Source organism: Euprymna scolopes, chromosome 44 (genome assembly GCF_053919585.1).
Source record: "Euprymna scolopes isolate OS-2025 chromosome 44, ASM5391958v1, whole genome shotgun sequence".
Lineage (NCBI taxonomy): Eukaryota > Metazoa > Mollusca > Cephalopoda > Sepiida > Sepiolidae > Euprymna > Euprymna scolopes.
The window spans coordinates 37,478,991-37,503,440 of NC_136525.1; the positions used below are offsets into that span (position 1 = coordinate 37,478,991).

Genomic DNA, 24,450 nt, shown 5'->3' on the forward strand with positions numbered 1-24,450 from the left:
CCCAAAAAAAGCAACTCTATATTTAGAAATTTAGAATAATCCAAATCGGTAATTGTATCGGCCATGTTTTTTTTTTATTGTTGTTTTTTCTTTGTCCTAATCAACTTAAACGTTTTCAAGAAAACATTTTTTTTTATTATTCAAAAAAGCTAAGTGACCAACGGTCTTAAGAGAGCTTAAAAGTATTTAATACTGTACTGAGATTAGTGTCAAATGACATGGAGGTGCATGGTTAAGGCTTTACCACGACCTCTGTAAAGTAGGCCTGTCCAAAGACGTCTAAGTTATCTGTTGACGTCAGAGGTGTTGGTACCAAGTCACACCAAAGTATATAAAGCATCCGTTTCAAAAAGAATGGTTACACACTATTTGTAGACCTATAAGGGCAGTAATTCATCTCTTAATCTAATCTCCAATCTATTAATTGTTCGCTGTTTATAAAAAGGAATACTGCTTGCTTTGTTGATAAATCGGCATTGCTTGACATTGTATATATACTAACAAACCGACCAGCGTTGCTCGGTCGTAAAATACGCATACATATATATTTTTTTTAATGCAGAATCCTTATTCATTATCAACAGAAATACCATAGGTATTAAACATAACGCTAAATTCTTTAAAAAAAAAATGAAGAAAAAAACGGAAAGAACCTGAGACATGTACGTGCCAGTATTCGGTTTTTCTAAACAGTTCACTTCTTGTAAGTAAAAAAATACTCGAACTGAGATCGAAACCAGAACCTAAAGACAATGAATCAAGTAAGATAACCATTTGGCCAGCTAACACGATCTTTATAAAGTGTTTTCAAACTTACTTATTCTTAACATAAATAATTTGTCACGTGGACGATTCACGCATGCGCATTCGTGAAACAGTTAAGAAACAGATCAAATTCCGATGCCCCCCCTCCCCCACGTAGCAATTTTTCAGTTTTGACCACCTATCAGCGCTTTCCTTCGGATGAAAACTGATTAAGTTTTCCACATGTCTGAATATCCTATATACCAAATTTCAAGTCTGTAGACCAAAATTTCGTTGAGGACATAGATTGAGAACTGTCTTTACGCACACACGTTTTCACTTTTATAGATATATAGATAAATGTGTAAAAAACAAACTGTTTCCACAATTAAACGAATAAATGAATTTAAGTATTAAAAATTAATGCGATGTTTGGTTTACATTTAACGCAAAAATAAAACTTTTTTTTTTTTAATTAATTATTGTTTTTTTATTTTTTTTTATTAATATTGAATACATTTCAGTTTCAGAAAAATCGTGTTTCGTACATTTTTTAATGCATTTAAAAAAATTTCCAAATGCGTTTTTGAAACCTCTCATTCATTATCGGCAATCTGTTTGATGGATCTGACTTGTTTACCACATGCATGACGTGTTTTTCAGTGAACAGGCCTGCTTTACAAAGGTCGTGACGACGCTATCCTTATCCACTTGCAAGAGGCCAACGATTCATACCCTCACAATATACATCGACTAAATCATGTACAGCCCCCCCGACTATTTCTTCCTATTAGTGATGAGATGATTTCATTATTTTTCCCGATTCCGATACAATTGCCGATTATGATTCCAAGTCTTTATAAATCTCTAAATATTTAACTATAAAATGGTTATTTTGTCCAGATTGCTGTAAAATCACATCTTAAATGTGCATATATTTTCTCAAACATAAAAACACAATTGTGTGTGTGTGTGGGGGGGCGGAGACTATAGATTATAGTTTTACTGGAAATTTAAAATTAATAGACACTTATTTTATTAATCCTACCAACAATTAAAATTTTTCTTAAACCAAAATCAAATTAGAAAAGATAATTAAAGGAATCGTTTTGGCATCGGAAACTAGGCATAAATTTTTCCGATTCCGATACCCCAGAAAGTTACGATTTTTTTTCGATTCTGATTGATCGTCCCAACATTACTTCCTATCTTTTTTTTTTTTTTTTTTTTTTTTTTTACTCCTGAGTGTTCCTGGTTTCCATCAGGTCTCGCTATCCCTCCCGCATCTCATACTCGCGATGTCTGTTTACTTTTAATGCACTATTGAATAAATCAATATAAATCGTGTTCCTTACGTTTCTCTTTTGAAATACAATTTTTTAAAAGTTTTCTAATGTTTTCTTTGAAAAGCTCCCATTAATTATCGAGAGTCTGTTCGACGTATCTTGCTTTCTTATCACGTGCATGATTTTGTGTGTGTGTGTGTGTGTGTGTGTGTGTGTGTGTGTGTGTGTGTGTGCGAACAGGCCTGCTTTACAAACGTCATGACTCTACCCCCTCCCATCCTATTACGCACAATAGGCAGATCAGATGTCATTTTGATTATTACAATCAATGATTATTCAAATCTAATTTCCAGGTAAGACTCCTGGCCCAATCGCTCCCACAACAGGTTTTTGATTGGTGGTGAACGTTGTTGGGACACCAAAGCATGTCAAAACCTTAGCCTTTTTAAGTGGACATTGTAATTAATCCCTCTATGGTCGGCTTACCAACAGCTCCCTAGCTTCTCCTCGTGCAGTCTTCAGCCCTTTATAATCATCTCCCTTCTATTATGCCGAGTAGCTTTAATTTTGCTGTAATAAGTTCAGACTTGTTTAAAAAAAGAAAAAAAAAAAGAAAAAAGACAATTAACCTGTTTTGTAAGCAGCGGGCTTTCGCAAAATATCAACGCTAGAAATAGTCCAATGCAGTTTAATTGGCCAGATAACATATAAAATTATCTTGTAGGATTTGAAAAGTTGAACCTAAATAGTATTTAAGCTGACATATCAATGTGATTCTTACTAGCCAATTTTCTTTTCTTTATTACGGTACCATGTTATTAGCAAAGCAAGATTCTTCCTTGAGAAGAAGTGAATCTTCTAGGTTACCAATATCGTAAAAATATTAATAAATTTTAACACACACACACACACACACACACACACACACACACACACACACACAAACAGCCAAAGAGATTTTTCTCGGGTGGAGCATATTGGGAAGTGATATACAGATTGCCATTAGCGTATTAAGAAATGCTCTCTGTGTAAACAAATCGAGCTTAGGCATTTGGACGATGTAAAAACATCGTTAATTCACTACCCGCACAGCAGCAGCCATATAGCGTAATGACTGCCGTTTTGGGCGGTCGGGTTTGAATCCTGGCTTGAGAGCTGCACTGATGAGCTGTGATACAGCGAAACAGTACTGTATGTGGATGACTATATATATATATATATATATATATATATATATATATATATATATATATATATAGATATATAGATAGATAGATAGATAGATAGATAGATAGATAGATAGAGAGAGATGGATATATACATAAAAAGGAAGGTGGATTTCTGATATTTCTAGATATAATTTAATGAGTGAATGATAAAAAAAAACCTGAAAAAAAGCCCCCAGTACTACTGTAGAGCAAAGTATATAGTTTTTATTAGTGTTTTTAATCTGCTTAGTTACATATGTTTTCACTACAGGAATCCAATTAACGATCTGATAATTTTAAATTTTACAGATTTAAATTTCTATCACCTAAAATAAATATTTAAATCTGTAAAGTCTGATGAAATTATTGGATCGTTAATTCAATTCCGGTGGTGGAAACATGTGTAACTAAGCAGATTAAAAACGCTAATAAAAATATATACTTTGCTCTACAGTAGTATTTGGCGCTTTTTTTCAGGTTTTTTAGATTAAAAACTACATATATATATATTGGTCCTTCTGTCTGTCTCTCTTTATATATGCGAACTTTCTTTAGTCTTGACAGACTATGGATACGCACTGTAAGTGAACCTGCGTAAGGAATTTTTCTGTCAAGAGTTGTGCAATCGCCAACTACATCTTGCTTGAATCAGCATCGTTAAATATCAGCGGCATATATATATATATATATATATATATTTAGTAATTTATAAAATATATATGGCGATTAAGCTACACTGAATGTTCCGTGTTTCATCCACTCTAGGATTCCTCAGGCTTATGCGCGAATTCTGTGGTTGTTTATTGTTTTTATATGGTCCTCTTCTATTGAGGATTTAGTTAGCCAATCACCTTTCTAGTATCCACCGGGCCCCTTCCTATCAGCCAATGGGCAAGCATTCAGTGTAGCTTAATCGCCATATATATTTTATAAATTACTAACTAGCTCTACCTACGTATTGAGCACTTTTGAAGTAAATACTTAAAGTTTACGCACAAATCTATACTTTTGTATATTAATTTTATGTGAGTAAATGAAGTAGTTATATATATATATATATATATATATATATTTCATTAAGTAAAATAGACGTTTTTTGTTTATTAATTCTATTTCCTATTCTTTCCAATTTCCGAATAACAGCCTTCACTTCTGGCGGGAACTGGCAGATGTAATCACCATATTTATCATAAGTCCGAGATTCATCGTCAGGGTTAAATTAATCTAACTGGTTTTGAACAATTTAAAAAGTTGGTTTTTTTTCTCATTGAAAATTATATATATAAGCCTGAAGAGTCCTAGAGTGGATAAAACGCAGAATATTCAGTGTAGCTTAATCGCCATATATATTTTATAACTAACTTTATATATATATATATATATATATATATATATATATATATATATATATATAGATATAAGATAGATAGATAGATAGAAGAGATTGATAGAGAGAGAGAGATACAAAGCAAGAGAAATTGATAGAGAGAGAGAGAGAGAGAGAAAGAGGGGAAAACAACAAAGATGTATACCGACATAGTTTTACAAATAGAAATCCAAAGAATAAGAAATAAGAAATCAGAAAGGAATGGCCTAAAAGTATTAAATATTGCAAAGACCCCGTGTGGGTCACGTTGAAGATTGAGCTTGGGAAGAAGATAAAGAGAGAGAGAGAGAGAGAGAGAGAGAGAGAGAGAGAGCGAGAGAAAGAGAGAGTGAGAAAGATGAAGAGTTAACCTGGAGTAGGTGTGTGGGAATTGCTAAGTTAATGGCCAGTGGCCATCAGTGTTTGTACGGTAAACATGACCAGCAAAGTGCTTTAACTCTGCGTTCTTGTAAGCTCTCCGGAAAGTGGATGGAGCAGAACAAGGTCAGAAAACCGAGGGAGCAGAGTTAAGGAGTGGGGAGAGGAAGGTAGAGAAAGAAAGGAGTATGTCCAAACGCTCTCATCGCTCTTTGCAGTCAGCACTACACCCCCACTCCCCCGTTATTCTCATCTATAACGACCTAAGGAAAAAAGCATGGTGGAGAGGTGGTTGAAGAATAGAATAAGGAGCGGCCCTGAAAGGGGAGAGTGAAGTGGGGTGGGTACATACACTCAACACTAACTCGTTTGGTCTAATGGCATTACCAAATCTTGCTCCAGGGCGTCTCGGAATATTCCTGTGCCCTGGAGATATGAGACGGGAGAATGGCTTGAACCAATTACGTGTGGCACACAGGGACATCTGAGTTGATCCATCTGAAAGATCGGTGGGGAGCGAGTGAGATTGAGAAGGTGAGGGGAAATATAGAGAGGCAGACGGAGAAAATAGAGAGGGGGACGGAGAAAATAGAGAGGGGACGGAAAAACTAGAGAGGGGGACGGAGAAAATAGAGAGGGGGACGGAGAAAATAGAGAGGGGGACGGAGAAAATAGAGAGGGGGACGGAGAAAATAGAGAGAGGGACGGAGAAAATAGAGAGGGGGCGGAGAAAATAGAGAGGGGGCGGAGAAAATAGAGAGGGGGCGGAGAAAATAGAGAGAGGGACGGAGAAAATAGAGAGAGGGACGGAGAAAATAGAGAGAGGGACGGAGAAAATAGAGAAGCAGCGAAAGAATATTCGTCAAGAGAGAAGAGAGGGAGGTGAGGCAAGGGAAAAAGAGATGGAGACGAGATAGACAGAGAGAGAGAGAGAGAGAGAGAGAGAGAGACAGAGAGAGAGAGAGAGAGAGAGAGAGAGAGAGAGAGAGAGAGAGAGAGAGAAATACGGAAAACAAAGGAAAAAGAAAATGGAAGGAGGGGAAAGAAAATTTAAGTAATTATATTGATCGTTTAGGAAGAGAGAATGTTAGAGAATGTGTCGAGGGAGAAGAAAAGAGAGAGGGAGAAAATGAGAAAGAGGAGGAGAAAATGAGAGAGAAGGAGTAGAGAGAGAGGACGTGTGCGTGTATGTGAAAGAGAGAGAGAGAGAGAGAGAGAGAGAGAGAGAGAGAGAGAGAGAGAGAGAGAGAGAGAGAGAGAGAGAGAGAGAGTAATAGGTGTACGCAAGAGTTGAAGGGACTCAGACATTCCGGTAAGGACTATTAAACAGATAAGGTTTGTCAGCAAAGGCGATAAATAAAATAAGTAAATGTGATAAGCAAAGGTGTGTGTGTGTGTGGGGGGGGGGTTATCGGGATGAAAGTGGGGAAACGAGGCTCTCAATAAATTGATTCGAGTCTCTTCTGATCGTTACCGAAATGAGAACGCGCCAGGAAGAATTCATGATGGTCACGGCTGATTCTTAAAGATTCAAACGCAATGATTTTAACATGTTTATTTTTTTTTTTTCTACGTTGGAGGTGTGGGTGTGTGGGAGTGTAGGTGGGGGTGGGGTAAAGAATCGATCGAAACATATTTTCTCTCACTCTCTGTCTCTTTTTTGCCCCTTCTCATTCATTCTCTCTTTCTCTGATTCCTATCTCACTCACTCTCTCTCGATTTTTTACTCCCCACCCCCAACTCTCTCTTTCTGGATCCTCTCTGTCTAAATCTCTAACGCCTCTCTCTCTCTCTCTCTCTCTCTCTCTCTGTGACTTTCTTGTTTCTCTCTAGCTGGCTTCCTTGTCACTCTCACCCGCCTCTGGCTTTCTTGTCAATCTCACCCCCCCTCTGGCTTTGTCGTCAACCTCTCTCATCTTATCGTCTTTCTCTCTCTCTTTCTTTGACAAGCGAACTCAGAAATTTATATATAAAAAAGAAATTCGAATTGAACTCTTTCATTGAATCCATGCAGGTAGATCGTCTTCATCTTGTCAACCATAGCAAAACAGAATCTTTAATTTTGTTTTATAGTTTATTATCGCCGACGGTAAGGATCGAACCTTCGATCCGCAGAAGACTCCAATCAAGAACTGATTGTTACACACCGTCCATTATCTGTGACACGCTCTGTTCGGGTTCCAAAGATCGATCAAGCGATTCCAAAATGTGAGAAGAAAATACCTGAATAAGATCGGAGGTTACATCGGCCGAAACGTCGCAAAAGTAACAACCAAATTGGGAATAGTATTTCGAATAATACTATTCCCAAATTCCGCTACAAGACTCACAAGTTTGAAAAAATACGGCCAAAGAAGATCGGAGGTTACAAGATGAGAATAGTAGTCCGTTAATTCAAATGAAATGGAGGTTTGCATTTGGTCTCTCTTAGCTAACTCCCCCATCAATGCAGACTTTAACACAACGTCACCTTTCAATGTGGGGAAATCCAGCTCCTCTGACGAGGGAGGGGAGCTCTGGATAGGTATATAGACAAAAACTCTCAGTTTAGAATCCTTTGTCGTTCACTGAACGATAATAGAAAAAAAACGAAGTGCAGTATCGAAATGGATTTGAATTCAGTCGGTTTAACTGACATTCCACGATTTAAGGTCGGACCAAAAAGAAAAAGAAATTATGTATGCTCTTTTTTTTTTGTAATTTAAAATCCGTTTCTTGGCTAAAAGTAATGAATTTCTTCACATTCAACCTATTAAAAAGCATAAATGTATATAAAATTATACGAAAGACATTTAAAAAGTAATAATCCCTCCTCTTCTTTATCTATAAATATATTCCTTGCATTGCTATAGCCTTCTTATACTCTGCCATATATATCATTACATTTTCACCCCAAACAAGGCACATTGCCACTTTAGTGTAGGGGGCTACTATCAGGGGCAGCAACTACTGGGGCACTATGTTGGGATTTGGGCAGCAAGATGTCGGTTCACGTTACACTTGAACTTCTGCATGTCAGTACAGTTAGGGAAACAGGGACCTGGAATGAAATTCCAGAGTCTAGCCGTTCTGGGGAAGAAACTACTGGAGTAGAAAGATCTTTTACATGTAGGGATCTCTACTGTGTGGGGGTGGGATGTAACTACCTGTCGGGTTTGTCGAGGGTGTCTACGTCGTGGGGGCACAAGTGTCTGCAGTTCGTCAGAGCATTCACCATTAAAATACTTGTAGAACAGGCAGAGGGATGCAACGTTTCGTCGATGGGACAGAGGCTGAAGCTTAGATGCCAGTTCAGGGCCTATCAGATTGGCGACTCTCTTTTGAACCTTGTCTAGGAGCGAGAGACTAGCAGCAGATGCACCAGCCCAAATGTGACAACACATATATACTGAAACAGCCGTACCTTCGTATTTATAATAATTCCTTTTTTCAATTTATTTAATTTTCCCTTAAATTTATTTTCTCCATCTATTCCTTATTGTGTATTATTATCAATTCAGGTACTAGTGCACTTATTGATCCGTGCTGAAATAATAACGTTATTATTTAAAAAGCCATTCTTAACATGGGGAGGGGGGATGTTTTGTACCTATTCTATACTTTAAACTACAATTGAATAAAAAACAAAGCTTTAATTAAACTTGGAAATACGATTTAAAAAATAGCGCGGATCAGTAAGTGCATTAGCAACTCAATTTAAATTGCTCTGTATTTGGAATCTATTTGTCTTCGGATAAACATTCTGTATAGATGTACATACGTTCGGAGACACAGGGGAGATCACTCTAATTTACTTTTTCTTAATATATCCTTTGCTTAGTTATTCCCATTTATTTATTTCTCATTTACTAACATCTGCTAACTAATTTTTGGAATTTTTTTTATATTACTATATTCGTGTATTTTTTATTTTTTTTATTTCATTTTTTTTTTATTTATTTAAAAAATATTTACCATTGCATTTATATAGTGTCTAGCTAAAAAAATTCCTTTATATGATCTATCCTTGTTATCTATCTTACTTCCTAGTTATTTAATTGTCATACTTATTTTGCGTTTCCAAGCTATATAGATTTTAGAAATCTATTGTTATCAGTGCTGTACTGTCTCTATTTATGAGTTTACTATCACTCCCTTAATTGTTACTAAAATTGTTTAATCTAACATTATATGTTTGTTAAATCTCATTATTTGCTTCAGTTGATTTATATTTTTTGTATTAAGTTATACTCTAATTTTTTTTCCTTCTACCTTATGTATATTTATTTACTTATTCGTTTATATATCTTTTATTTTCTATTATTTTTTTTTAATGCAGGATAACAGGAATTTGTTCTTATGCAGACATTCTTGCACTACTTCCTGCCGCTTATTTAATAAATCTGCTTTAAAGGTTAATATGGCATAATCACGTTGATACACCGGTTCCCACTGGATCACCGAAGTTAAGCAATGTTGAACCTGGCCAGTACTAAATGGGTGACCATTTGGAACTTCCAGGTGCTGTATGTGCTCTCCGTTTATCTCGGCATTATTTCCAGTCGTCCTGGTTTTCTCCTTTCCACTGGACCCAAACAGTGTGTGGTTAGGGATTCCGCGACCCTTGCCTCACAATTACACGAACAAATGCCCCTACAGGGGGTATCCTTTGTCTTTCGAGACTGAACGGATGCGTCGATCGATCGAGGTGTTGATATGTGATATGATTCAAAGATACAAATTTTACATCTTTTCCATTGATTTGATTTATACTTACTAGCCCTCTCTACTACGGACCATTTTAATTTATATTCAGTTTTAGTTTCATCAAGTGGACATTCACCTGGGTTTCTGCAATTGCAGCTATTTTCACTAATGCCGTGTTGTTTATCTTCCTAATTTTTCTCCTTCTATCATTCCGTTATTATTATTATTATCGATATTATCATCATTTCCATTGTCATTAGTGTTAGTGTCATTATCTATCTTTAACTTAAATGGATGGTAGATGGTTACGAAATCTATCTTTGAATTGGCAGCAGTTGATATCTACTATTGTTTTCAGTTATGACCTCACATTTATGGACAATATCTGAAGTTAAGCAGCTAAGCGTTTCCCCTTCAAGTGGACATTCACCTGGGTTTCTGCAATTGCAGCTATTTTCACTATATTGTTCATGAGTTTACCTGTCCTATCTTTCTGATTGTGATTCAAACTTTAAAAAATACATACATATATATATATATATATATATATATATATATATATACTCTGATACCATTGAGCATCAGACAAATGTAGTATATTTGCTATTGTACTATTTATATTATATTATTGTCCATACGGCTATAGCTGGAAAAACATGATTTTTGGAATATTTACAAGAAATTTATACATATATATATATATATATATATATATATATATATATATATATATATGAGAGAGAGAGAGAGAGGAAGAGACAGAAAGAGAAAGTTATCCATAAACAGCTGTTTTGTCGTATCATGGCTCTTCGGGTTTTGAATCCCAGCATGGGTATACATTGGTACATCCATGCTGGGATTGAAAACCAGCAGGCCAGATGACTTCCAACTATGACATCAATGTCAAATGCCTGACCTCTGCGCTAACACACTCGCAGCTAAATGAAAGCACCTTTGCATTCTTTTTCTTTACATTTTCCACACTACTATAAAATTCTATTCTTTATAGAAGAGTATTGCTCCATGCAAAGTGGAAACCGTCGTTTTCCCTTATGTGCGTGTGTGTGTATATGTGTGTGTGCGTGTCAACGGCATTAATTACCTAGATAAGACCTTATTAACATTTAATAGAATTGATACTAAAACGCAGTAAGTCCCCTCGAAATCCAGTGACCTGTGGCAGAAAAAACATGCCGGCGCTGATTATAGCTTATCTGTTATCTAAATTGACTGGGTTTTACTTCTAACTGTTTAGTAAACCCGGGGGCCATGTGCTCAACGAAAACGAGAATTAAACGGGGAGGGGAGAGATTCAGAGATGAGGGGTGGGGCTTGTGAATGATTGTGAACAAAACACTTAAAATAATTTTTTTTTAAAACAGATTAGGCTATTAGCTATCGCATTAACGCGATTCCCGATATTAAAACTTTCTTTTTAATTGGTAGTGGTCCAGGGTAGTCCAGTCATCCCCAAAGGGAGGGTCATAAAGCCCCCCTCACTCAGTTCGTCAGGTAAAATCCACCCCGCCAAACCGTTGCACAATATTATAACACTTGTTTTACAAGGAGAATTCTACTTGAATACTTACGTTATAAATCTACGTTTTTCCATCTCTCCTAAGGACTATTCCGGTCCTGGATATGACCTTAAACTATATCCAGTGGTGAGGCCCCATATTGCAGGCTTTGGGGAGTGTGGAGCCACCCTTTAATTGCCATTGCTCCTAGGTCCACTCTGACTCGGAGTGGTAGTACCTGTTAGGGTCCCAACTATAGGTTAAATAGAAGCCGATTTGAAAACAACAAATATATTGTATTAAAAAAATTTTCTTCAAAATCTTTGGATTCAGCATTAAATAACCTGAAAAGGGTTGATATGCTGTAAAACAAAACAAACAAAAAAACAACCAACCAACCTAAGGACTATTCCAGTCAACTTGAACAGGCGGTGACAATAATGGTAGAGGTATAGGATATAAAATATGGAAACAAAAAGAACGTGGTGCCTCCAATAAGTTTCCAGACTTATTTGTGCAGACATTTAAAACTGTCGTAGACTCTTGAAAATTCAGTATGTTATTGCTATACATCTTATGAGAGAACTGACCAATTTTTATGATTTCAGGTTCAAATGAACAGCTACAGCAGGAGTTTGAATACACCCTACTAAAGCCTGATTGTCACAGCTGGTGAATTTCAAAAATGCAATCTGGATGTGAGAACACTTTAGAAGAAGGATGCACAATAAAATTCTGTTTAAAACTTGGAAAACAGCCACAGAAACGTATGGAATGCTTCAGACTCCTTTTGGACCATCTTGCGTGAATCACACATCAGTTTCTGAGTGGCGTAAGAGATTCAAGGAAGGCAGGGAGTTTGTGGAAGATGATGAGAGGTGTAGTAGCAGTAAAGAAGTCAGAACACCAGAGTTGAGTGGCCAAATAAAGAATTTCATGGATAAGGACCATCATGTGTCTATACAGACAATAACTGCAAAATTTGATTTCAGTGTGGGAACTGTTAAACAATTATTGGTGAAAAACTGAAGATGCAAAGATTTGCACAAATGCAGCAGTCCACAAATGCAGCAGTCCACAAATCCATCGTTGTCGCAAACTATTTGACCAAGATGAGCATCAAGAGAGTCCCCCCCTCCTCATAGTCCATACGTTATTCCTTGTAACTTCTGATTATTCCCTAAGCTCAAGAAAAACCTTAGAGACGGTTATTATAAGACGAGGCTAACACAAGAGAACTTCTATGGGGCCTTCCAAAAGTTGTTGAAACGGTACAGCAAATGCATTGCAGCCGGAGGAGATTACTTCAAAGGGGACTAGACTTTCACATGTGTACTATCGATAAAATTGCCCATACGAAAAAAAAAAAACCCCGGAAACTTACTAAATGCATATATATATGTATATGTATATGTATATATATATATATATATATATATATATATATATATTGACCACTGTACACTCTTTAACCTTTATCCTCGAGTGGCCTCTGGGCCTTGGTAATTACTTTGTAAATATATACGAGAAAGAGAAAAATGATGCAGGCAGGAGTAAGATTCAGAGGAAAAGCAATAAGCTTATAAAGCTCTTTTCAATAAACTAAAAAGGTTAAAAGAAAGCCTAATTATTCTAATTGTAGGTAATGATGCTTCGAACGTGGATGCTGGTCGGACGACGACGACGGCATCAGCAGCAGCAAAAAAAAAAAAAAAACGAAATTACCGTCATGGCACAAGAATCACCTGTCGAATGAAATCATGCAAAATATTCCTCCTATCGTTCGGACTGGAATCAATAAAGTCTAATTACCTTAAATGGCCATTCTTCATTAAAACGGGGGAAAAAAATCCGCTATTTAAAAAAAAAAAAAAAAAAACATTTTCCAGCTACATTGTACCTTGTTAACCGAGGCCAGTCTATGAAAATGCGACTGTGATAGAACGTGAGCCCCACCCCTGCTCGGCAACAAACGCCAACCCCCAACGTTAGTCTTCTCCTTCGACTTCTCTTCTGGCCATGTCATCTCTCACATTAGTAGCTGCCGATGGGCTGCGCAGGGATTCACAAGCATAAGTTATCTCCCACTGCAAGAACTTACACATCAGGGTCGGAAAGTGGGATTGAAAAGTCAGCGCCCTAAGTGAGGAGCATTCTGATCCGCATTACCTGAGCAGACCCGTCGGCATTCCCCAGTAAGCGCTCTTCGGGCGATTGGCAATAAACTAACCCCTTCTCAAAAAGAAGGCAAGGCCTGGGAGGGTGAACCTCCTAGAACTGCACAGAACTAAAGTCCCACCACAAAACCAACAAGGACCCGATCATTACAGGAATGGTCTAATCTCTGTTGATTTTTGGGGCCCAGCTAGCCAGGTTCGCAAGCATAAGATTAAAATATAACCAAATTCGAACTCCGACACACACAAAGTGATGGGACTATTCCAAAGTTTTTTCCCCCCATTCCGATACAATTACAGATTCCGATGTAAAAAAAAAAAAATGACTAAATATCTAACTGTAGAGTTGTTTTTTTATCTTTAGATTACCGAAAAACCTGACGTGATATACTTTCGTGAATGTAAAAAAATATACTGTTTCGGGTGAGTTATATATTTTAATTTAATTTGCAGCTAAAACCAATACACATTTTATATTTAGTAGCAGTAACAGCGAATTGAATTTTACACAAGAACAAACTAAATAATAAACAATTACAAGAATCGTTTTGGGCATCGGAAAGTAGGCACAATTTTCTGAGGTTTCGATATCTTCAAAGTTCCGATTTTCCCGATCCCTAAATCCCATAAATCATCCCAACCCGAATACACACAGAGGCTGCCTGGTGTTGCCAGGTTACAAAATATGGGTCCCGGGAAACACGTACTCGTAATGATAACACAAAAAAATGTGTTAAAACTAAAGTATTTTTAAAAATAAATATATGGTTTCGTTTTTCGTGTCTTAACTTGGTGATCAAGTTTATTTTTTTAAAAACAAGAGTTAATTGTTTAAAATATTATGGGGTGCATAGTCGCCTTTAAAAACAATATCTCCTTCAAGAATGGTCATAAAATGTGTTTTGAATCGATATTTACTGAAAAAGAGATTTATTTTCCCACCAACCAAACGAGTTTTACTAAATTTCAAAATATGCAAACATGTTATATCTGATTTCATGCAGATTTCGTATTTATAATTATAGAGCGAATTATCTATTGATTATTATCCAATATATAGCAATGAATTGAAAAGTTCTTAATTGCATCGTGTATTTTTGATGTGGGTAATATTGATAAAAATAATATTAGACAGGATTATGCCCACTAATATATATATATATATATATATATATTCCCAAGAGACATTTATCGTATTTTTAGCAAAATGCGCAGTTATTTATCGATTTTTTCTTTTTTGGTATCGGTTCTTCAACGCATTTCCTAGTTAATGGTATATTAGCAATATTGGGCTCACTAAAAGAAAATTAGTTTTGAAAGATTCAAAAGTAGTGTTTTTCGCAAAAATAATGAAAAATATATATATATTTTTTTTGCTAATCTGAAAGATAATAATTATTCAACGAATTTCACATTTCAAAAAACAAAAGACGAAAAATAAAACCCATTCAAAATTCGGATTTTCAACCTTAAAATCTGAAACGTGCGCAGTTATGTTTGTTTGTTTTATCTACAATCCTCACCCTTCCCACAATACAATATATTTTGCTCAGTTTCGGCTGATTATTTTAAGCATATTCTTACCAACAAATAAAGGAGGTGTAAGCGCACACACACACACACACACACACACACATATATATATATATATATATATATATATATATATATATATATATATACATATATTATTAAATCGATTATGTAAAAAAAAAGTACACCATTGTAAAGTTCATTGTTCACTTAATTACTTAATTATCGGTGAAAATTTCGTATTGATTGGATAATTACTTGATGTTTGGTAGATTTTTAAAGAGAGAATCCATCAAAAACTAGTACTCTTTCGTTTGGCCGTGCCTTGAATTACAATTAAATTTACAAAGGTAATCGAAAATAGTAAACTTATAATATACCAGCGGGGGGTACCCGGCGTGGCCCTAGTGTTTGTAGATGTGTGTGCTTGGGGGAGGGAGCGATAAAACCAACCCTGTTTAAAAAAAAAAAAAACGTTGGCCGGCTGTTTGGAGGTGTAAAAGAAAAAAAAAGAGTTTTAGTAGGAAAGTAGGCTTGAACCCCAAACCTTTGACGTGGAGGTGGAAACGAAATGGGGATAAAACCCTGGGACCTAACCATCTCGGCGACGACAGAAGAGGAATGAAAAGCATCTTAATTTAACGTTTATAAAATGAAATTAACAGGTGCGAGAAATTTAAGTCGTGCGATGTTTGACCTTGTACCATGACGCGGCTGCAAGCCAGTTTTCGCCTGTTTTATACTGAAAAGCGGAAGAAACACGCGGCGATCGAAATATCTGGAAAAAAAATAGCGCGTGAAAGTCGGGCAAATTAAATACACACGCGACCCTCGTTCTAAAGTCGTAGATATTATCATTTAGACGTGATATAAAAAGTTTTAAGAAGAAGCGAGCCGACCGAGAAGGCCGACGAAAAAAGCCTTTTACAGACATACACAAAAAGCGAACATACATATGTACACACTTTTTCGCTTTTATATATATAGATTATAAATATTAAAGAGTTAATATTTATAAAATAAGTCTAATCAGACATAAAAGTTCAATAGAGCTTCAGTCTTGACATATGGATACCCTTGAAAGAGTGTCTGCGCGTGAAATTATTGTGGCAAGAGTTGCGCAATCTCCAACCACACCTCTCCTGAGTCGACATTGTGGAATACCAGTGGCAAGTGGAAGTTCAGGGCCACGGGAAACAATGCCGAGATAAGCGGAAAACACATACATCGCCTAGAATTCCCAAACGGTCAACCATCTGGTACTAACTAGACTCAACGTTGCTTAACGTGATTATGCTATATATATATATATATATATATATATATATATATATATATATATATGTATCATTCTTACCTACACATTTTTTGGTCTTTTTAAATTTACTTCAGGAAAAAGCGAAAGTAGACAGGAAAAAAAATAAAATAAAATATTTAAGAAATAAAAAAAAAGAAAAGGAAAAAAGAAAAAAGTAGAAGGACGAAAAGAGACTCGGAGAAAGAAAAAAAAAATAGAAACGAAAGAAAAGAAAAATAACAACAAAGAGAAAAGGCAGTTCCAATATGTATAAGCCCTAGAACATCGAACTACTAACTGGTTATGACAAAAAGAAAACTTAAAAAGTAAATAAAAATAAAATAAAAAAACATATCAACGTAACTTCTTTTCTTTTAAACAAAAACAAACAAAAAACAAACAAACAACAAAAAAAAGGGTCACAAAGATGTCAGCGCGTCCCTCCCCCATCGCAGAAAACCGAGCAAAAAAACTGAAGACGTCGATATCTGAGGAGCAATAAACGTGCATTATTTATTTCAACTGGTGCAAGAAATATTAAATTCACTTTGTTTACTGATTAAACCCTGACGCAACACGTGAAAAATCTCGTATTACATAAACTAGAAAAGAAAAAAAAAATATGAAAAAGTATTTTTTTTAATTAAAAAATAAAACTATAAATTAAACCATGAACCCTTTCCTTTTCTCTCCAAACGCCGTCATTTTCTCAAATGTTTAAAAAAAAAAAAATAAATAAATAAATAAACAAACACTGGGTGACCCTATCCGGCATTGCCCAGCATACTACGAAGTCTTTTCAGATATCAATTTTTATATGTTTGGTGCGCATGCGTGTGAACTTATACAGAACAGGAAATAAATTTTGTTGCAAGGGAGACAACAATTATACTTGTAATATCTTTATATTATATTAGTCTGGGTGCCCGGCGTTGCCCGGGTATGTGTTGAACAAAAAGAAAAAAAAAGTTTTAGTAGGCAGGCGGGAAAGAACGTGGAGGTGTGTGTAAGGGTGTTGGTTGAACAAAAAAAGAAAAAAAAAAAGAAAAAAGAAAATTGCGAGCGCAAAAAAAAAAAAAAAATTAAAATAAAAAGTGGTGGTAAGTAGGCAGGCTCGAACCCGTACCGCGAACGGGGAAAAGAACGTAATAAAAAAAAAAAAAAAAAAAAAAAAAAAACGTGACGCCTTAGCTGTTGCACCCATCGCCAAACCGGAAGTAACGTAGGATTAAATTAAGGCTAAAGAATCTAAAAGCGGCAATGACTTTCGAAAATTTCGGCGAAAAAGCGACCCGTCCCTGTAGAAAAGTGTCCAGTTAAGGGTGAAGGAATTAATGTCGAAAGTTTTTGCGAGACACACACACACACACACACACACACAGATGAGATTTATACTATAGATATATAAAAAAAATTCTATTTGCTTATTTTTAGCTATTTTGTTCGCTCTTGAAAAAGTCTACGAAACGAACGTTGAATGATTAAGTTTTTCTTTTCTCATTTTAAATTCATACTGTCGGATTTGTTTTACGCTTGTACTTAAAGGCCACCCGGCGTTGTCCGATCGTAAAATGCACCTAAATATATTTTAATTCAAGCAGATTTTGTATTTATTATCATAGAACAAATTCCCTATTGATTATTATATTGTACCCAACAGACAGTATCAGTTGCTCAGCGTTGTCTGGTCGTAAAATATGCTTAAATATAATATTTTATTTTATGCAGATTTTGTATTTTTTATTGTAGTCAATCCCCATCGATTATTATTTTGTATCCAATATATAGTAGCGAGTTGAAAAGTTAAAAAAATATGACTTGGTGCCATCAGCTAAAATCGAAACCAAAACATACACTCTTCAGCCTTAGCATGATTGGCGTTATTGTCAGATGGAAAGAAATTTAACGTGTAAATGCATGTTTGCGCATGCGTAGAGGAGCACTTTAAGTCGACTTACGCCTGTCAAGTTCAATTTGTTTTGTTGTTTTCAATTTTGACCGCTGGCAGCAATTTTGGCGGCTAAAAACAAAATCTAATTTGTTCCACGGGTGAAAATCCCTTATACATCAAATTTAAAGTGTGTAGTCCAAAAATTGAAAGACGAGTTTGGTAGAGACCGTTCCTCAGACAAACAGACCGACACTATCACAAACACACACACACACACATATGTGTGTGTGTGTGTGTGCGCACGCGCGTACGCGCACGTGTGCTATTTGTTTTTGTTAGCGATATTTTAGAACGAATTCAATTATTTATACGAAAGTGCATTTTTACCTAAATGCAAATTGGGAATAATTTTCCCTTTGACAAATTTAGTACCCCCAAATGGGGAGCCACTCTGATGAGTCATAGACGACGAAACACATGTCACTGGAACATTATATTTAAAAAAAAAAAAAAATATATATATATATAGAGAGAGAGAGAGAGATATGTTGACGTACTCCACCTCCCCTCGTGGGGACTTGGATAAATACTTGAACAGTGTATGTTATCTCCCTAAGTAAATGCTTTAATCCCCATCTCAGTTAGGGGGGGGGGGTTGGAGAGAGGGTTAGAGGAACAAAGTTATGATCTGGGGATGTGCGTTCTAGGGTGGCGGCTTCAAAACGGCCGTTAGTGGGTAAAGAGGAAACGAGGTGGGCAGATTTAAGATTGCCACGATATTCATGGGGGAGGGGTAAAGCGTGATGCTAGGGGAGGGAGAGTCTTGATACATATCTTTTTGCTGCTTGAACCTTTGTTGTTCAGTTGTGGTTTTTATATTTTCGCTTAAATTTATTTTCTAAAATTTCATTTTTTTTTTTTTTAAATAAAAAACGAAACAGGGATGAAAGGGAAAATATTTTATATTTCATTTTTTTTTTTTTAGACGAACAATAAAAAAACTGAATGAAATCCAACTAAAAGTCAGCGTTCGTTGTCGTTCGACAAAAGCGATCACTTCCGGAACCTGTTTGCAACAAATGAGTTGAGGGGAGGAGGAGGGAAAGGCAGGTAAGGTGGGAAGAAGAGCTGGGGAAAGAAGGGTGGAGAGGAAGAGAAACAATGTAGGCGAAGGAGGAAAAGTTAAAAGAAGAAATGAGGGGGGGGGAGAAAAGAAGAAGGGTAGATGGGTGAATAGGCGGGTAGTCGAAAAGAGAGGGAGTATTAAAGAGAGAAGACGGGGAGAGGGAAACAGAAGAGGAGGAAACAGAAAAGGAAGAGAAAAAGGAAAGAAGAGGAAAGAGAGAAGGAAAGCCAGATAAAAGAAGAAAAAGTTAAAGAGGTGGAGGAAGGAGAGAGAAGAGGGGGAAGAAGAGAAAGGAGGAGGGAGAAAAGGGAGAAAGGAGGAGGAGGAAAGGGAGAAAGGAGGAGGAGGAAAGGGAGAAAGGAGGAGGAGGAAAGAGAGAAAGGAGGAGGAGGAAAGAGAGAAAGGAGGAGGAGGAGGAAAGAGAGAAAGGAGGAGGAAAGAGAGAAAGGAGGAGGGGGAAGGAGAGAGGAGGAGGAGGAAGAGGAAGGAGAGAGGAGGAGGAAGAGAGGGAAGAAGAAAAGAAGGAGGAGGAGAAAGGGGAGAGAAGAGGAGAAAAGAGAGAGCAGAGGAGAAGAAAGGAGAGAGATTAGGAAAGGATGAAAGAGGGCATAGAAGGAAAGAGGAGGGATAGGAGGAATTAGGGGAAGACGTAGAAAACTAGTTCCCTGTGTGTATATACAGAGAGAGGTATGGAATGAATTGAGAAGAAAAGGAGGGAGGACGAAACCATGAGAGGAGGATATATATATATATATATATATATATATATATAGAGAGAGAGAGAGAGAGAGAGAGAGAGAGAGAGAGAATACGTTACACTTTTGATCCAGGTCACACGGGATAGTCATTTATAATTATTAATAATATTTCATCCATCTCAACAATCATGTATGTGTGTATGTTTTTATGTTTCGTAAACACTTTCGACACAGGCGAAGAATTTTCACGAGATCGGTATCGTTTTGAAGCACGGCCTTTGGACGACAAATATCGAAAAAATATGGCTAAAACATTAATTCCTTCACTCTCAACTGGGCACTTTTCTACAGGGAGGGGGGGGGCGCTTTTTCGCCGATATTTTCGAACGTCATTCCCGCTTTTCGATTGACTAGCCTTAATTTAAGCCTTCGCCACTTTTGGTTTGGTGATAGATGCAATGGCAAAGAGGTCACTTTTTTTTTTTTTTTTTTTTTTTTTTTTTTAAATATTCTTTTCCTCCTTCGCGGTACGGGTTCGAGCCTCCCTGCCTGCCTACTACCACTTTTTTTTTTTTTTTTTTTGCTCAACACATACCTCCAAACACCCGGGCAACGCCGGTAACCCAAGCTCGTGTTAAATAGGAGGTAGATACTTTCTCACTTTTCTAGCGACGGATATGTGATAAGCGTTTAGAGCTTTGATTTATTTAGATCGGACGCTGGCGTGCTGGGTAAAAGGCACACGTGCTTAAAGTTGCCCCCCCCCTGTTCTGGTTCTAGTTAAAAAAAAAAAAAAAAAAAAAAACAGTACCCGACATCTGCCAGTACGAAGAGTAATAAAATAACAAAATCTAACTCCTAGCCCTATGCAAATGAGGGCTAATATCAATTATTTAGCTGTTGGCTTTTATTGGCATGAGGGATGGGGGCGACTTAATAAAAATCATTGGAATATACAAAAGGTAATGGAAATATAAATGCATGGAGGGGGCGTTTAGTAGGGGCTATTAAGTATTGGGGCCCGTCAGGTTAAAAATAAAATATACAGATAGAGGCAGTTAAAATTTTAGTGACAAATATTTTTATTATTTCCATTGTTTCGATTTTGTTTGGCGTAGCCTCCCTTCCCAGTTATTCAGAGTAGAATCGACTCCCTTTCAGAGATTATAGGGGACTGCAATTGTGTAGGATGGAGAACGGGGGTCGGTTTGGAAGAATGAAGGAGTGGAGAGCAAGGATAAAGGGAGAGTAACTATGGAAGGTGTTGTGGCTTTACCAATGAAATAGAAGAGGGGATAGGACGAGAGGGAAAAGGAGGGATGAGTGGGAGGAAAGAGGGGGAAAGATGAGCGGGAGGAAAGAGGGAGAAAAATGAGCAGGAAGAAAAAAAGGGATCTATGAGAGGGGGAAAGAGTGAGGAAATGAGTGGGAGCAAAGAGGGTGAAATGAGTGGGAAGTAAAGAGAGGGAGATGAGTGGGAAGTAAAGAGGGGGGAGATGAGTGGAAGGAAAGATGAGCGAGAGGAAAGAGAGGAAGAAGATAATTAGGATAAGGGAATGAAGCATAGGACAGGAGAGAAAGGAGAGAGATAAGGGGGAGAAATGAGGGGGATGAGGGGAAAGAAGAGAGTTGTTTTAAGTTTTGAGGAATTACTGAACCTTATAAGCTATTCAATTTTTATTTTCATCATCAAATTTCTTTTTTCGATATATATATATATATATATATATATATATATATATATATATAAAATGATGAAAATAATGGAAATAGTATTCCGACAAAATAGAGAAATAAAAAGGAACAAACTGTTTTATGTGTACATCAGAGGAAGTCGCGCAATAAAGACGAAACGCTGATGAACACATAACACGGTTTGTTCCTTTTTATTTATATATATCTATATATATATATATATACTAGCGGGGGCCCGGCGTTGCCCAGGTGTTTGGAGGTGTGTGCGCATGGGAGGGGGGTAGATCAAAACAAAATGGAAACTAAATAATAAGCGAAGTAATAACCCTGCTTAATTATTAAAAAATGATGTTAAACTTGTTAAGAATAATCGGGAAAAAAAACAGCGAAAAAGTTTTGGGAGGTAGGTAAGCTCGAACCCGAAGCCTTGAGATTAATCGTCTGATGACGTAGCATGACGCCACGCAGGCAGGGACTTGAGAATAGCTGAAAATAAACGTTTAAAAATACAGGTGGTTGAATGTCAACATATGGTTTTCTAGGTCAAACATCACGCCCTAGTAGTAGAAGTAGTAGTAGTAGCAGCCGTAGTAGTAGAAGTAGTAGTAGTAGAAGCCGTAGCAGTAGAAGTAGTAGTAGTAGCAGCAGCCGTAGTAGTAGAAGTAGTAGTAGTAAAAACGAATTCACAGCGCGAATTTTGTAAGATAAAACTCGCTGAAATAAGATATTTATGACGTCGTTTGGTAAATCGTAGCTATTATAATCTAAGGAGTATAGAAAAATTTCTAAGACATAGTAACGCCCCGGAGAACTCGCTCGAAAAAAGCCTTTGCTGGACACACACACACACACACACATTTTGCCTTTTATATATATATATAAATTAATAGCCTGGCAAGGCCACAAGGTTTGCAGGACACTATATAGGCAATTGACGGCAAATTGGGACATATTTTACTGGCTGTAAAATATAGATTTTTTTTAGCAATTATGAAATTGTAACCACAGAGTAGTATTTACAAAAGTATTTCCAAAAAGCCTGCAAAATTTTCAGGTAGTTCCTTCCATAGAACCAAAGTTATGAGCATTTCAATCTTCAATTTGGCTCCGAGTGTAAATATATCTACATACATATAAATATACTACCGTTTTTGGCAATTTATACGTTTTAAATCTCAGCTACAATGGATCAGAATTTAACAAATGAAGGCTTGTTCGAAAGGTAATGACCTGAATTGTGTAGTGGACTATGTGACATTTGCTCTTACGGTCGCACATGAAGGGGATCATCCATCATCCAGAGCCTACTTTTGGAACTTTTTACAGCCATAAAATGTTTCAATCATAATCATTTGTTTTCTCAGTTTTACATATGAATTACAAAATATCTGATATTTCCACAAAACCTCTATACTTGATGGAGGGGAGACTAGAACTTGCTGCTACGGTTTCAAATGATCTGAAATAACAGCAAGAAGAGACTTGATTCCAAATATTTCTCATATGTTATATCTTCTCTCTTTAATTTTCATACATTAAGTAAATTTCAGTGTATAAGGATTATGTTATACTGGAAATATTCATAATTCATTTCCAATAGAGAGTAGATATAACGTATGAAAAATATTTGGAATCAAATCTCTCGAGGCCAAAGAGTCACATGACCGAATTCAAATGTATTGTGTGTGTGTATATATATATATATATATATATATATATATATATATATATAAATAAAATGAAAATTACAATTGAATTTACCAAAATGATCCAAGATGGTAAAATTAAAGTAAATTATAAATATTAAAGAATTAATATTTATAAAATTATCTCAGCTATATTATCTATTAGCTATTTCCTCTCTCTCTCTCTCTATATATATATATATATATATATATGTGTGCGCGTGTGTGTGTGTGTGTGTTGGTTTTTATAAGTCTTAAAATCTTGGTTGCTTACATCTTGTCTTTGCCGATCGGGCGATTCCATTGTTTAAAAAAGGAATGACCACAGAATTTGCGCATAAGCCTGACGAATCCTATAGTGGATGAAACGCCGAATATTCAGTGTAGCTTAATCGCCATATATATATATATATATATATATATATACACACACACACACACACACACTAACAGGCCGTCTAGTATGGCCTGGTCGTAAAATACGTTTAAATATGATATTTTGATAAATGCAGATTTCGTATTTATTATATTATATTGAACTTAATATATAGTAATGATTTAAAAAGTAATAAAAAAAAATGAAAAGAAAAAAATGAAACGTTTGCCACCACCGAGAATCGAAACCAAAACTTTTACCTTATGATTAACTTTTTCTTTTGACGTAAATGCCTGAGCTACGAAGACATGTTTGCTGTAAGGCTAAAAATTAAAACACTAACCAATAGCTATTACGTTACGCATGCATATTTGTAATGCCGTCGCTCGATCTTCATTGGCCAAATTTCATTTTTGTTTTCTAATTTTCACACTTTTGCACTGATGTTCCATAGCTAAAACCCAAATGTAAAGTTTTGCATATATATATATATTAAGTTTTTATGTCTGTAGAGCAAAAACAAACAGGAGAGTTTAGTAGGCATTTCTTAAAAGAAATATATATGCACATAAATATGTATAGAAAAAGGTTTGTGTTCACTATAAACTTTTCACAGAAATATTACGGGAGTCAAAATCCTGTAGAATATCTGCGTGAATATAATTACACGTTAACTAAAGATGATCATCCTATAAAAAAAAACGAAAAATTAAAAGGGAATTAAAATATTTAAAAGAATATGCAAATTAGATCTTTTGCAGATGAATGCAATTCCACTACGTATATA

General features: G+C 36.1%; 1 protein-coding gene and 1 long non-coding RNA gene across 10 annotated transcripts in view; both read right to left on the bottom strand.

Annotated features, from left to right (window-relative positions):
• LOC145268799 (pre-B-cell leukemia transcription factor 1-like) overlaps positions 1-24,450 on the bottom strand; it is an 814,729-nt gene that overhangs the window by 386,032 nt on the left and 404,247 nt on the right. The window lies entirely within an intron of this gene.
• LOC145268802 (uncharacterized) lies at positions 8,885-12,525 on the bottom strand. Its single transcript, XR_013864925.1, has 2 exons — positions 9,709-12,525; positions 8,885-9,494 (listed from the first exon to the last, which is right to left on the bottom strand). It is a non-coding gene; the product is annotated as an uncharacterized LOC145268802 (long non-coding RNA).